Raw genomic sequence first — 13,052 nt, 5'->3', positions numbered from 1 at the left:
ATTTTTAATCACAGTTTCAATTTCATTACTTGTGATTGGTCTGTTGATATTTTCTGTTTCTTCCTGATTCAGTCTTGGAAGGTTATACCTTTCTAAGAATTTGTCCATTTCTTCCAGGTTGTCCATTTTATTGGCATAAAGTTGCTTGTAGTAGTCTCTTAGGATGTTTTGTATTTCTGCGGTGTCTGTTGTAACTTCTCCTTTTTCATTTCTGATTTTATTGATTTGAGTCCTCTCCCTCTTTTTCTTGATGAGTCTGGCTAATGGCTTATCAATTTTGTTTATCTTCTCAAAGAACCAACTTTTAGTTTTATTGATCTTTGCTATTGTTTTCTTTGTTTCTATTTCATTTATTTCTGCTCTGATCTTTATGATTTCTTTCCTTCTGCTAACTTTGGGTTTTGTTTGTTCTTCTTTCTCTAGTTTCTTTAGGTGTAAAGTTAGATTGTTTACTTGAGATTTTTCTTGTTTCTTTAGGTAGGCTTGTATAGCTATAAACTTCCCTCTTAGAACCGCTTTTGCTGCATCCCATAGGTTTTGGGTCCTCGTGTTTTCATTGTCATTTGTCTCTAGGTATTTTTTTATTTCCTGTTTGATTTCTTCAGTGATCTCTTGGTTATTTAGTAACGTATTGTTTAGCCTCCATGTGTTTGTCTTTTTTACGTTTTTTTCCCTGTAATTCATTTCTAATCTCATAGCGTTGTGGTCAGAAAAGATGCTTGATATGATTTCAATTTTCTTAAATTTACTGAGGCTTGATTTGTGACCCAAGATGTGATCTATCCTGGAGAATGTTCCGTGTGCACTTGAGAAGAACGTGTAATCTGCCGTTTTTGGATGGAATGTCCTATATATATCAATTAAATCTATCTGGTCTATTGTGTCATTTAAAGCTTCTGTTTCCTTATTTATTTTCATTTTGGATGATCTGTCCATTGGTGTAAGTGAGGTGTTAAAGTCCCCCACTATTATTGTGTTACTGTCGATTTCCTCTTTTTATAGCTGTTAGCAGTTGCCTTATGTATTGGGGTGCTCCTATGTTGGGTGCATATATATTTATAATTGTTATATCTTCTTTTTGGATTGATCCCTGGATCATTATGTAGTGTCCTTCCTTGTCTCTTGTAACATTCTTTATTTTAAAGTCTATTTTATCTGATATGAGTATAGCTACTCCAGCTTTCTTTTGATTTCCATTTGCATGGAATATCTTTTTCCATCCCCTCACTTTCAGTCTGTATGTGTCCCTAGGTCTGAAGTGGGTCTCTTGTAGACAGCATATATATGGGTCTTGTTTTTGTATCCATTCAGCCAGTCTATGTCTTTTGGTTGGGGCATTTAATCCATTCACGTTTAAGGTAATTATCGATATGTATGTTCCTATGACCATTTTCTTAATTGTTTTGGGTTTGTTTTTGTAGGTCCTTTTCTTCTCTTGTGTTTCCCACTTAGAGAAGTTCCTTTAGCATTTGTTGTAGAGCTGGTTTGGTGGTGCTGAATTCTCTTAGCTTTTGCTTGTCTGTAAAGCTTTTGATTTCTCCATCAAATCTAAATGAGATCCTTGCTGGGTAGAGTAATCTTGGTTGTAGGTTCTTCCCTTTCATCACTTTAAGTATTTCATGCCACTCCCTTCTGGCTTGCAGAGTTTCTGCTGAGAAATCAGCTGTTAACCTTATGGGGGTTCCCTTGTATGTTATTTGTCGTTTTTCCCTTGCTGCTTTCAATAATTTTTCTTTGTCTTTAATTTTTGCCACTTTGATTACTATGTGTCTCGGCGTGTTTCTCCTTGGGTTTATTCTGTATGGGACTCTCTGTGCTTCCTGGACTTGGGTGGCTATGTTCTTTCCCATGTTAGGGAAGTTTTCGATTATAATCTCTTCAAATATTTTCTCTGGTCCTTTCTCTCTCTCTTCTCCTTCTGGGACCCCTATAATGCGAATGTTGTTGCGTTTAATGTTGTCCCAGAGGTCTCTTAGGCTGTCTTCATTTCTTTTTATTCTTTTTTCTTTAGTCTGTTCCGCAGCAGTGAATTCCACCATTCTGTCTTCCAGGTCACTTATCCGTTCTTCTGCCTCAGTTATTCTGCTATTGATTCCTTCTAGTGTAGTTTTCATTTCAGTTATTGTATTGGTCATCTCTGTTTGTTTGTTCTTTAATTCTTCTAGGTCTTTGTTAATCATTTCTTGCATCTTCTCAATCTTTGCCTCCATTCTTATTCCGAGGTCCTGGATCATCTTCACTATCATTATTCTGAATTCTTTTTCTGGAAGGTTGCCTATCTCCACTTCATTTAGTTGTTTTTCTGGGGTTTTTTCTTGTTCCTTCATCTGGTACATAGCCCTCTGCCTTTTCATCTTCTCTGTCTTTCTGTAACTGTGGTTTTTGGTCCACAGGCTGCAGGATTGTAGTTTTTCTTGCTTCTGTTGTCTGCCCTCTGGTGGTTGAGGCTATCTAAGAGGCTTGATGGGAGGCTCTGGTGGTGGGTAGAGATGACTGTTGCTGTGGCGGTCAGAGCTCAGTAAAACCTTAATCCACTTGACTGTTGATGGGTGGGGCTGGGTTCCCTCCCTGTTGCTGTGGCGATCAGAGCCCAGTAAAACCTTAATCCACTTGACTGTTGATGGGTGGGGCTGGGTTCCCTCCCTGTTGGTTGTTTTGCCTGAGGCAACCCAACACTGGAGCCTACCCGTGCTCTTTGGTGGGGTTAATGGCAGACTCTGGGAGGGCTCACGCCAAGGAGAACTTCCCAGGACCTCTGCTGCCAGTGTCCTTATCCCCACGGTGAAACAGAGCCACCACTCGCCTCTGCAGGAGACCCCCCAACACCAGCAGGTACGTCTGGTTCAGTCTCCCCCAGGGTCACTGCTCCTTCCCCTGGGTCCCGATGCACACATTACTTTGTGTGTGCCCTCCAAGAGTGGGGTCTCTGTTTCCCCCAGTCCTGTCACAGTCCTGCAATCAATTCCCACTAGACTTCAAAGTCTGATTCTCTAGGAATTCCTCCTCCCTTTGCCGGACCCCCAGGTTGGGAAGCCTGAGGTGGGGCTCAGAACCTTCACTCCAGTGGGTGGACTTCTGTGGTATAAGTGTTCGCCAGTCTGTGAGTCACCCACCCAGCAGTTATGGGATTTGATTTTACTCTGATTGCGCCCCTCCTACCGTCTCACTGTGGCTTCTCCTCTGTCCTTGGACGTGGGGTGTCCTCCTTGGTGAAGTCCAGGGTCTTCCTGTCAATGATTGTCCAGCAGCCAGTTGTGATTCTGGTGCTCTCGCAAGAGGGAGTGAGAGCACGTCCTTCTACTCCGCCATCTTGGTTCAGATGTAGAATTTTTGAATTTTGGAAAGATAGTGTGTTACATTCCACGTGTTATACAACTCCGGGCGGGGGGTGGGTGTCTATTTGTGGTTCTCCAGGACAGTGATTGCCCCTTGGATTATTTGACATTTATGATCAAGGAAAATGTGATTACAGAGGGATGGAAAGCATATATGGCAAATTGAAAAACAAGGGGATTGCTGAATGGGAGGGTGGTTTGTGCTCAGCCTTTGCAGTTTGTAATCCTACCGAGTATAACAGATGGTGAGTGCTAGCAGTTCACTTTTAAATAGTGCAGATCTAAGGATTAATAACAGGACTCTCCCTTCTATTAGAAGCCATTACAGTAGCAGGGCCTGTGTTGATCTGGCCCTGATCTTTCTCTAACCTCATGTCAAGTCACCCACTCATACAGTCTAACCTTATATTGAATTGTTCAGTCATGACTCATTTATAATTTGCTCAGTTACACACAAAGTAGATCTCAAGGCATAAATATGAGAGTAAATTTAATCTCGTTAGATTCTTCCTGGCTCCTTCAATCATTTTCTTCGTTTACACCTTTTAAAGACATTGCAGTTACTCGGCACATGTCTATAAAAATTACACACAGTGTTTTTTAGACTTTTCCACAATGGTGCAAACAGGATAATTTGCTTTTCTTTACATTTTAGTGCCTGCCAGATTGCTTGCAGCAGAACAAAGGTTCCTTGACTCGGTAGTTACCTCATCCCACAAGCTTCCGTGATAGTCTCTCTGCCCCTCACATCCCCTCCCATGTTTACTAAGTACTCAGCCAGTCTTCTGTGTTTCCACAATACTGTATGCTTGCCTCTGTTGGCCACTAGTACCTGCTGGACTTGAGAATCTCTCTCCTTTTTATACAGAGAGGCCCTCAGTGGCAGAAACCCTCTTGTATTTATCCTTTTATCCCCAGTACCTAGTGTAATGCCAATCAGAGAAGTGACCTGTCTGTGTTTTTCACTTAAATTGATAACATTCAAGAATCCTGCATCTGTTCTAAAAAGAAGTCTGATACCATTGAATGTCTAATGTGAAAATGCAGGTAGCCCTCCTTCAACTTGGGCTGTATGGAAGAGTCACTTATACAGCGTTAAAAAAAAAAAAAAGTAGGTGCCCAAGCCAATCTCCTATTTATTGTTTTTAATCTGAGTCTTTGGATAGCACAGCTATCTGAAAATTTTTAAACTCTACAGTTAATTTTTATGAGCAACCAAGGTTGAGAACTACTCTTCTTGACTAGTAAGTACTATGTAAATGAGATATTATATATAAAGCACTTTTCAGAGTGCCTAGCAGATAATTGCTAAGTAAATATTTGTTTCCCCAATAAATAAATCATTGGCATGTCTTCCATTCATTCATTCAGCAAACTATTGAGTACTACTGTGTGCCAGCAACCATCCTAGGTGCTTGATAAGTACCAGTGAACAAAAAGGGATAAAGAATGTGCCCCTGTGGAGCTTAAGTTCTAGTGGTGGTCATGTTTAAATATGGCAGTCATTTTCAGCCTTCTGAGAAGATGATTTAAGACTTGGAGGTAAAAGAGTTTGCCTAAGGGTATATCTGTGGGAGCAGTGGTCTGTGCAAAAGCCCTCAGATGGGAGTGTGTCTCGTGTATTCTGAAATGCTTGAAGTTATAATTTTCTTCCATTTGAATTTGTAATTTCAACTTCTCCTAACAGAAAACTTGAGATTTCCCTTTGGAGTAAGGTATTTTTGAACAATTTGGAAGAAAATGTTTTAGCATTTCAGGAATGTGTTGTCATAACTTTTTCCTATCTAAAATTAATCCCAGTATGATTAAAGGAGCTTGCAAACTTAAAACTGTGAAGTTACAGGAGAAGACTGTGGCCTGTACATGCTGATATCTTGGCCTGCAGCAACTTTGGTAGGCAGAATAATGGCTCTCAAAAATATCCATAGCCTAATCTTCCAAACCTGTGGATATGTTCTCTTACATGGCAGAAGGGACTTGCAGGTATGATTAAGAACCTTCAGGTTCTTTTTTGAGCGGGCCCATTGTAATCACAAGGGTCTTTAAAAATGAAGGTGGGAGGAAGGCAGAAGTGTCAGAGGAAGAGGTGGCTATGGAAGAAAGGTACAGAAAGATGCAATGTTGCTGACTTTGAAGATGAAGGATGAGGGCCATAAGCCGAAGAATGTGGGCCGCCTTCAGAAGCCAAGATGGGTAAGAAAACAGATTCTCCCCTAGAGCCTCCAGAAGGGAATGTGGGCCCGCCAATACCTTGATTTAACCCAGGAAGACCTGTGTGCAACTTCTGTCCTATAGAACTATAGCATTATAAAGTGTGTGCTGCTTAAGTTGCTACGTTTGTGGTCATCTGTGACAGCAGAAATAGAAAATTAATAGGCAACCAACAGCCGGACAGAAGAAAAGAGATGTCCTTTACAGATGTAAATCTTACTTATCTAACTCTCTCTCTCTCTCTTCTTTTTCATAAACATCCAGCATTCAATTATGAATAAAAATTATGCAATAAGAAAATATAACCCAGAGTCAAGAGAAAAAATAGTTAGTCAAGAGAAACAGCCCAGCTATTAGAATTGTCAGACAGGGTCTTAAAATTGGTACGTTCAGTATGCTAAAGGATATTGTGCGAAAGGTGGGCAGCATGAGTGAACAAATAAGAATCTAGCCAAGAGAACTCTTAAAAAAGAGCCAAGTGGAAATGCTAGAATTGAAAAATTACAATGTCAGAGATGAATAATTATTTCAGTGGGCTTATTAACAGATTGTACACCATAGAGGAAATAGTAAGAGAACTCGAAGACAAATTAATAAAAAGTATCCAAACATGCAAAGAGAAGAAAAAAGATGAAGAGTAAAAGGAACATTGCATGTGAGATCTGCAAGATGAGGTAAAACAGTTTAACATGTTATTGGAATTGCAGAATGAGAAGAGAGAAAGTGTAGGATAGAAGTACTTGAAGAAATAACGACGAACATTTCTAAAATTAACAAAAAACACCACTACACAGATGCACGAAGTGCAGAGAACCCTAAGCAGGATAAATATGAATAAAAACACACCAAGGTATAACATATACCAGTTGCTATAAAACAAAGAGAAAAGATTGAGAGCAACCAAAGGAAAAAGAAATATAAATGTAATCAAAATATATGATCTTTTACATCAGGTATTTTCACTTAGCATTATGTTTTTGAGGTTCATCCACATTATAGCTTTTATCAGTATTTCATTCCTTTTTATTACCAAATGGTTTTCCATTTACGGGTCTACCACGTTCTGTTTATACATTAACTAGGTGATGGATACTGGGTTTTTTTTCACTGCTTGGCTATTGTGAATAGTGCTGCTTTGAACATTTATGTGCAGATCTTCATGTGGACTTGTGTTTTAGCTTCCCTTAGATAGATATTTAGGAGTGTAATGGCTCAGTCAAATATTAATTGTATGTTTAACTTTTTAAGAAACTGCCAAAACTGTTTTTCGAAGTAGTTCTACCATTTTAAATTCCCACCAGTGGTGCATGAGGATTCTTAAGGATAATTTTAACTTTTTTTTTTTTTTTTTTTTTTAATGGCTGTGTTGGGTCTTCGTTTCTGTGCAAGGGCTTTCTCCAGTTGCGGCAAGTGGGGGCCACTCTTCATCGCGGTGCGTGGGCCTCTCACTATTGCGGCCTCTCTTGTTGCGGAGCACAGGCTCCAGACGCGCAGGCTCAGTAATTGTGGCTCACAGGCCTAGTTGTTCCGCGGCATGTGGGATCTTCCCAGACCAGGGCTCGAACCCGTGTGCCCTGCGTGGCAGGCAGATTCTCAACCACTGTGCCACCAGGGAAGCCCAAGGATAATTTTAACCAAAATGTTCAAGACCTCTATACTGACAACTATTAATAAAACATTGCGGGCTTCCCTGGTGGCGCAGTGGTTAAGAATCTGCCTGCCAATGCAGGGGACACGGGTTCGAGCCCTGGTCCGGGAAGATCCCACATGCCGCGGAGCAACTAAGCCCATGCGCCACAACTACTGAGCCTGCACTCTACAGCCCGCAAGCCACAACTACTGAGCCTGCACTCTACAGCCTGCAAGCCACAACTACTGAAGCCCATATGCCTAGAGCCCGTGCTCCACAACAAGAGAAGCCACTGCAATGAGAAGCCCGCGTACCGCAACGAAGAGTAGCCCCCACTTGCCACAGCTAGAGAAAGCCCGTGCGCAGCAACGAAGACCCAACACAGCCAAAAATAAATAAATTAAAAAAAAAAAAGTCGCTTATAGAAAGTAGTGAAGACCAAACTAAATGGAGAATACCCAGTGTTTTTTAATTGGAAGACTCAATATTCATAAAGATATCAATGCTCCCTGAAATTATCTGTAAATTCAGTATAATTCTAATCAAGACCCATGCAGGCTTCTCTCTCTCTCGCTTTTTTTTTTTTTTTTTTTTGGTGCAAAATGACAAGATGGTTCTAAAATATGTGGAACTTCAGAGGGCCTGGAATAGCCAAAACAACCTTGATAATGAAGAACAAATTTGGAATACTATACTGACTTCCAGATTTATAAAACCACAGTAATCAACACACTGCGGTACTATGAAAGGATAGATCACAGGTCAATGGATATCCACAAATGGACTCACACTTAATTGCTTTCAAGGGCTTCAGAGCAATTCAGTGGGTGAAGAATTGTCTCTTCAATAAGTAATGCTGTAACAATTAGATATATGTGTAGGTGAGGTTAGCTTTGATTGCCCCCTGCCAAACACACGCACCACTCTCACACGATTTAGATGGTTCATGACTTCAGGTTAAAAGTTAAATTTATAAAGCTCCAAGAAGAACATATTGAAAAAGACACAAATCATAGAAGAAAAAAATTTACAAATTTAACTTCATTAAAAGTTAAAACATCTCAAAAAAAAAAAAGTTAAAACATCGCATAATCAGAGGACATCATGAAAAAATGCATAGATAAGCCACAGCCAGGGAAAATATATTTGCAACACACACACACACATATCTGACAAATGATTTCTATGTAAAGTATATAAAGAAACTGTACAGCTCAGTAAGAAACACATAAAAGTATATATATTCAAATGGCCAAGAAGAATATGCAGAAGTGCTCAAAATTACTGGTCACCAAGGAAGCGCAAATACAAGTTGAACCTCATCAGGACACACTGCCCTCCCACTAGAATGGCTGAAACAAAATTGTCGATGACAGCACCAAACGTTGGCATAGTTATAGGGCAACTAGAACTCTCATACATGCATGAAATGCCACAACTGTGGAAAATTTGGCAGTTTCTCTAAAAAAGTTAAACATATATCTACCCTGTAAACCAGTAATTACACTCCTAATAATTTTATCCTGGAGAAATGAGACTATGAATCCAGGAAAAGCTTTATGTAACAGTGTTCAGCGTAGCTTTATTTGTAACCGCCAAAAGCTGGAAACAGCCCAGATGCCCTTCCACAGAGGAATAAGCTGTGACATATTCATATAAGGGAATGCTACTCAGCAATAAAAATGAATAAAGTCGTGGTAGCTGCAATAACATAGATGAAACCATAAGAAAACTCTTAAAACATAACTTCCTACAAGGCTTTCGGTGTGAGTGAGTTATCGTTTCGTAGTTATCCACGTAACTGTCGCTAATAGTACATGAACGTTTTAGTAGGCGAAACAGGAGGAGGAGAAGGGAACAAACAACGTGGAACGGTCCTATGAAGGGAACTGACTTGGTGTGTGCTGGTACTAGCTAGTCCCTCACGCAGGCCGTAGCCTTAGTCTGGGTTGCCTAAGGAGGGTGAGCCTGATACCAGGCTCAGGAGTTTCCCAAGCCAGTTTGTCCTTACAGACCAGGGTGCTCTCCGTACCCTCCACCACCACCATGGGGCCCCACCCAACGCCCCCTTAACTCCTGGAGCACCAGTAGCCTGCTTGCAGCCTGCCCCGTCTCCACTTGCAAGCCGTTTCCTATCATTTCTTCATACTGTAGCCAGAATGATTTTTTCCCCCAAATGTGTTATGATTATGTGCTATCATAATACCAACCAACTTCCCTTCATAACTGCAATTTTATATTGAAGTAATTCTCTGATCAATGTCTGTCTTCTTTAAATTTCTTTACTGTCATAACCCTCGGTTCCTAGCCCAGTGCTTGAAACATAGAAAAAGCTTAATAAATATTTGTTGAATAAATATGGGGAGGTAGAATTTTACTTCACATGAGTAATTTTAAAACAAAGTAGGTATTCCTATCTGAATTTCCTAGTGTTGAATTTGAATTTAAATACAGTTGCTATAGGTAATATAGTTTAAATTGTTTTAACTCTACTTATTTGAAGAGTGAGACTGAATAATTTGATATGCAAATTGATGCAAGTTAGTGTGCTACCAGGGTCTCCAGAAACACTGAAACAAGGGTGCTGACCGTCCCCTACAAAGTCAAATGGGTTCCTTCCACACTCATATATGTATTTCACATACATAAATAGTGTAGATCACAGTCAAATATCCTTAAAGAGTAATAGACAATGGCTTTGAAATCTAACTATTCGAAATCTAACTAACAGATCGATCAGAAATCTCCCAGAAAGGATACCTCAATATAGCAGATGGAGGAGTTGACTGCAAAAACAAATTCAAGATGCCACGAATGAATCTCATTAACAGATGATCCCATGAAATACTGTAAACTGCTTATAAAGTGTTGATGGGCTGTTTTCGAATGCTATTCAAAGAACCAAAGAATCCAGTATTGAAAGCTGACATGCCTTGGCACTCACTGTAGTTGGACTTGGGTACTGACAGAGAGAAGTACTAATAAATAGGCCAGTGAACCCAACATCCATTTTGTTCTCTGTCCAAAAATCTTTTTATCTTTTTTAAACTTGTAGGTACATATTTCATTGTTTAGAGATTAATTCTCAGCAGCCTTCCCAGCCTCCTTCTGAATGGTGACCCATCCCTGACCCCCTTCCCACTCTCAAGACTTGCCCTGCAGTCTGTGGTGACAGTCATGTTCTGTCATGTTCCAATTTGCAGTTTTGATACTTAACGCAAAGAATTCTCAATAAAATTTCTTGGGATGTCTAGTGATGATATATGTTACTGGTAAATTTTTAAATTATCTTTTGCCAGAAAAGTGTTATAAAAAATAAGTCTGTTCCTTTCTGGTTTTTTCATAAGAAATTTTAGTTCTAAATGTTGGTGCTTCAGAGAAACTAAATCATTGTTGAAAGTAACAGCTATAGTAGAAATACTGAAGCTTGAGTCAAAGACAGGTCTAACCTCGAATCGCAGCTCGGTCATTCAGTGTGTGACCTGGAGCCAGCCACCAGTGAACCCAGTGGATCCTTGTGTTTAATTAATACAGTGAATGGACGAAATAGCACTTACTTTCCTGAAAGTTACAATTATGAAATTGCAGAGAACTGTGCAAATAGAAGGAAATTATTAGTTATTGTTGGTATTTTTGTTAGACTTGTATCACTAAAAGTACATTCCTCACTCTAGCAAATAAGCAGAAATAGATTGTATAACATCCAAGTAAGACTCTGGGAAAAATATTACTCATTTAGAAAGAACCTCTACTTCAATAATATTGGTAACAGCTGTCCGTGAATAAGAGCTTAGTATATGTGTGTAACACATTATCTTATTTAAACCTCACAACACTCTTATGAAAGATTTATTTTTAAACCTGTTTTACAGATGAGAAAATTGAGTAAACGTTGCCCAAGCTTACACCAGAGTACATGCTGGAGCCTAGATTCTGACGATATGTGTTTGCTTGACTCCAGAGCCTGATTCTTAACTATTAATTCTATATTGTCTTCCAAAATGATTGTAATAAGACGAGAAACCTGCTGAAAAGTGAATATGAGTATATAGAGTAAATTTAGCATTGCATACACATCACATCACAGCCTTGGTACGTGTTGCTGTGAAACACACACCCTGAGTATCACTGAAGCCTCTTTGCGTGCCTGCCTCAGGTGTGCGGGAAGAAGAAAAAGGCACAGAGTGAACTGAAGAGACTCTTGTAGACAAAACTCTTTTCCTTTTACTCTTTCATTTTTCTTGGAATATAATCAAAATTCATAGTTTTTTAAAATTGTATAGAACCATCTGCAATCTTTTAAGCAACTTTTGATAGAAAGAAATAGCACAACAGACTGCTACAGCTAGAGGAGAGTAGCTTACAGAGTGCTGTTAAAATAAGCATAACTGGATATCGCTGCAGCAAAAAAATACAGATACTCAACATCCCTCATTTCAGAATTCTTGTACCACCTTTTAGGACTGGGATAAACTCTGAATTAACCATAAATTCAAACGAATTAGAGGTTTAGTCTCTCGTGCAAGAATGTTAGCAGCTACAGACTAATGGGAGAACTCTTTATAGTTACTAAGGACCCAGGCCTCTCCCTTCTATCCTCACCCTTGCCTGTGTCCTTAGGCTCACCTCGGTCCCAGGGTGGCTGTCATGGCTCCAGCCACCAAGCTGGGGTTCAGGCAGGAAGAAAGAGGACGAGGAAAGCCATACCTCCTGGGCGGGTCAGCCTTCTGTTAGGAAGTTTCCTGGAAGCTTCACTTCCTGAAGCTCACTCCTATCTCGTTGGTGGCCTCATCTGCAGAAATGGATGAGAAACGGAGTTTTTTGGATTGATATCTTATCACTAGCACTTCACCCTCAGTCTTTCAAGGAGTCTTTTGGTAAGAAAGAAAGGGAAAGTACACACTAAATAGGCAACAACTGCACATTGATCCTTCCCTTTTAACATGTATGTTAGCGTTCTTCTTTTAGGTTTGTTTTCCGTTTTCTGAAATATAATGTACATACAGCAAAGAGCATAAATTCACACTTATCTGAAGCATGTACATAGCTGAGTGAATGTTTCCAGAGTGTACACCCACGTAACCAAGAGAGCAAGTCCAGCACCCAGACAGTTCTCTGGCTTTTTCTTTTGACTGTGGGATATCTCACTTCATCATCTCTTTTTGTCTCCCTGAATTGCATGGCTTTTCGAAAAAGCACCCGAACATATTTCTTACTATTCGGCGAGTGTAGTGATTGGTAGTTAAGTTAGACAGTGGTGAAAATCACCTGGGAGTGGGAGAAACTAGCCTTGCATCCTGACTCCCCGGCACTGTGGCCAGTCACTGCTTTCCCGTCACCGAGGCAAACCGAGTGGTGGTGTTCTGCTTGGGATGCTTTTCTTTTCCTTATTGTCTGGCTCTTCTCTTAGGTGGCAGTTTAGACCCCAAAACTGGTTCAGGCACCCCACCCCCGAGTTCCTTCAGAACTCTGGGCTTCTCGGGATCACAGTACTCCACTGGCCTATTTACGGTTGTCTGACTTGCACACTAGACCAAACGTGTTTTATCACAAAGACCGGATCCTGTTCACTGCTGCAGCCCCAGTGCCCAGCACATGGTAGGTGTTCCAGAAATATCTGCTGAACAGATGTTGAAACAAGGTGATATCTGAACTTCATAAATTCCTACCAAGAGCATCCTTCTCAAAAGAGTGTAAGAAGTGAGAGTTTCTCTCTTAAATGGTGGGAAAGTGTTGTTTTTAACCTAAATTTATAAAATAGAGATGATACCAGATTGCGAGTTTGTTTTAAATATGAGAGGATTTGTGTGGAGTACCTAGCCCAATACAAGGTTCCTACTAGGCATTTGATAACATCTAATAGATACTATGTGATA

The 13,052-nt window shown here is 40.1% G+C and overlaps 1 protein-coding gene and 1 long non-coding RNA gene across 6 annotated transcripts in view; one reads left to right on the top strand and one right to left on the bottom strand.

Annotated features, from left to right (window-relative positions):
• Positions 1-13,052, top strand: part of KHDRBS3 (KH RNA binding domain containing, signal transduction associated 3) — a 182,933-nt gene that overhangs the window by 150,313 nt on the left and 19,568 nt on the right. The gene's annotated exons all lie outside the window — the stretch shown is intronic.
• The window catches only part of LOC130705541 (uncharacterized), a 30,518-nt gene that overhangs the window by 12,408 nt on the left and 5,058 nt on the right, over positions 1-13,052 (bottom strand). For both annotated transcript variants that reach the window (XR_009005821.1, XR_009005823.1), the window contains exon 3: positions 11,884-11,968. This is a non-coding gene — a long non-coding RNA (uncharacterized LOC130705541). The remainder of the gene's footprint in view (positions 1-11,883; positions 11,969-13,052) is intronic.

This window comes from Balaenoptera acutorostrata, chromosome 17, assembly GCF_949987535.1.
Source record: "Balaenoptera acutorostrata chromosome 17, mBalAcu1.1, whole genome shotgun sequence".
NCBI lineage: Eukaryota > Metazoa > Chordata > Mammalia > Artiodactyla > Balaenopteridae > Balaenoptera > Balaenoptera acutorostrata.
Note: the sequence above shows the minus strand (reverse complement) of the source record. Positions and strands in the feature narration are given on the sequence as shown.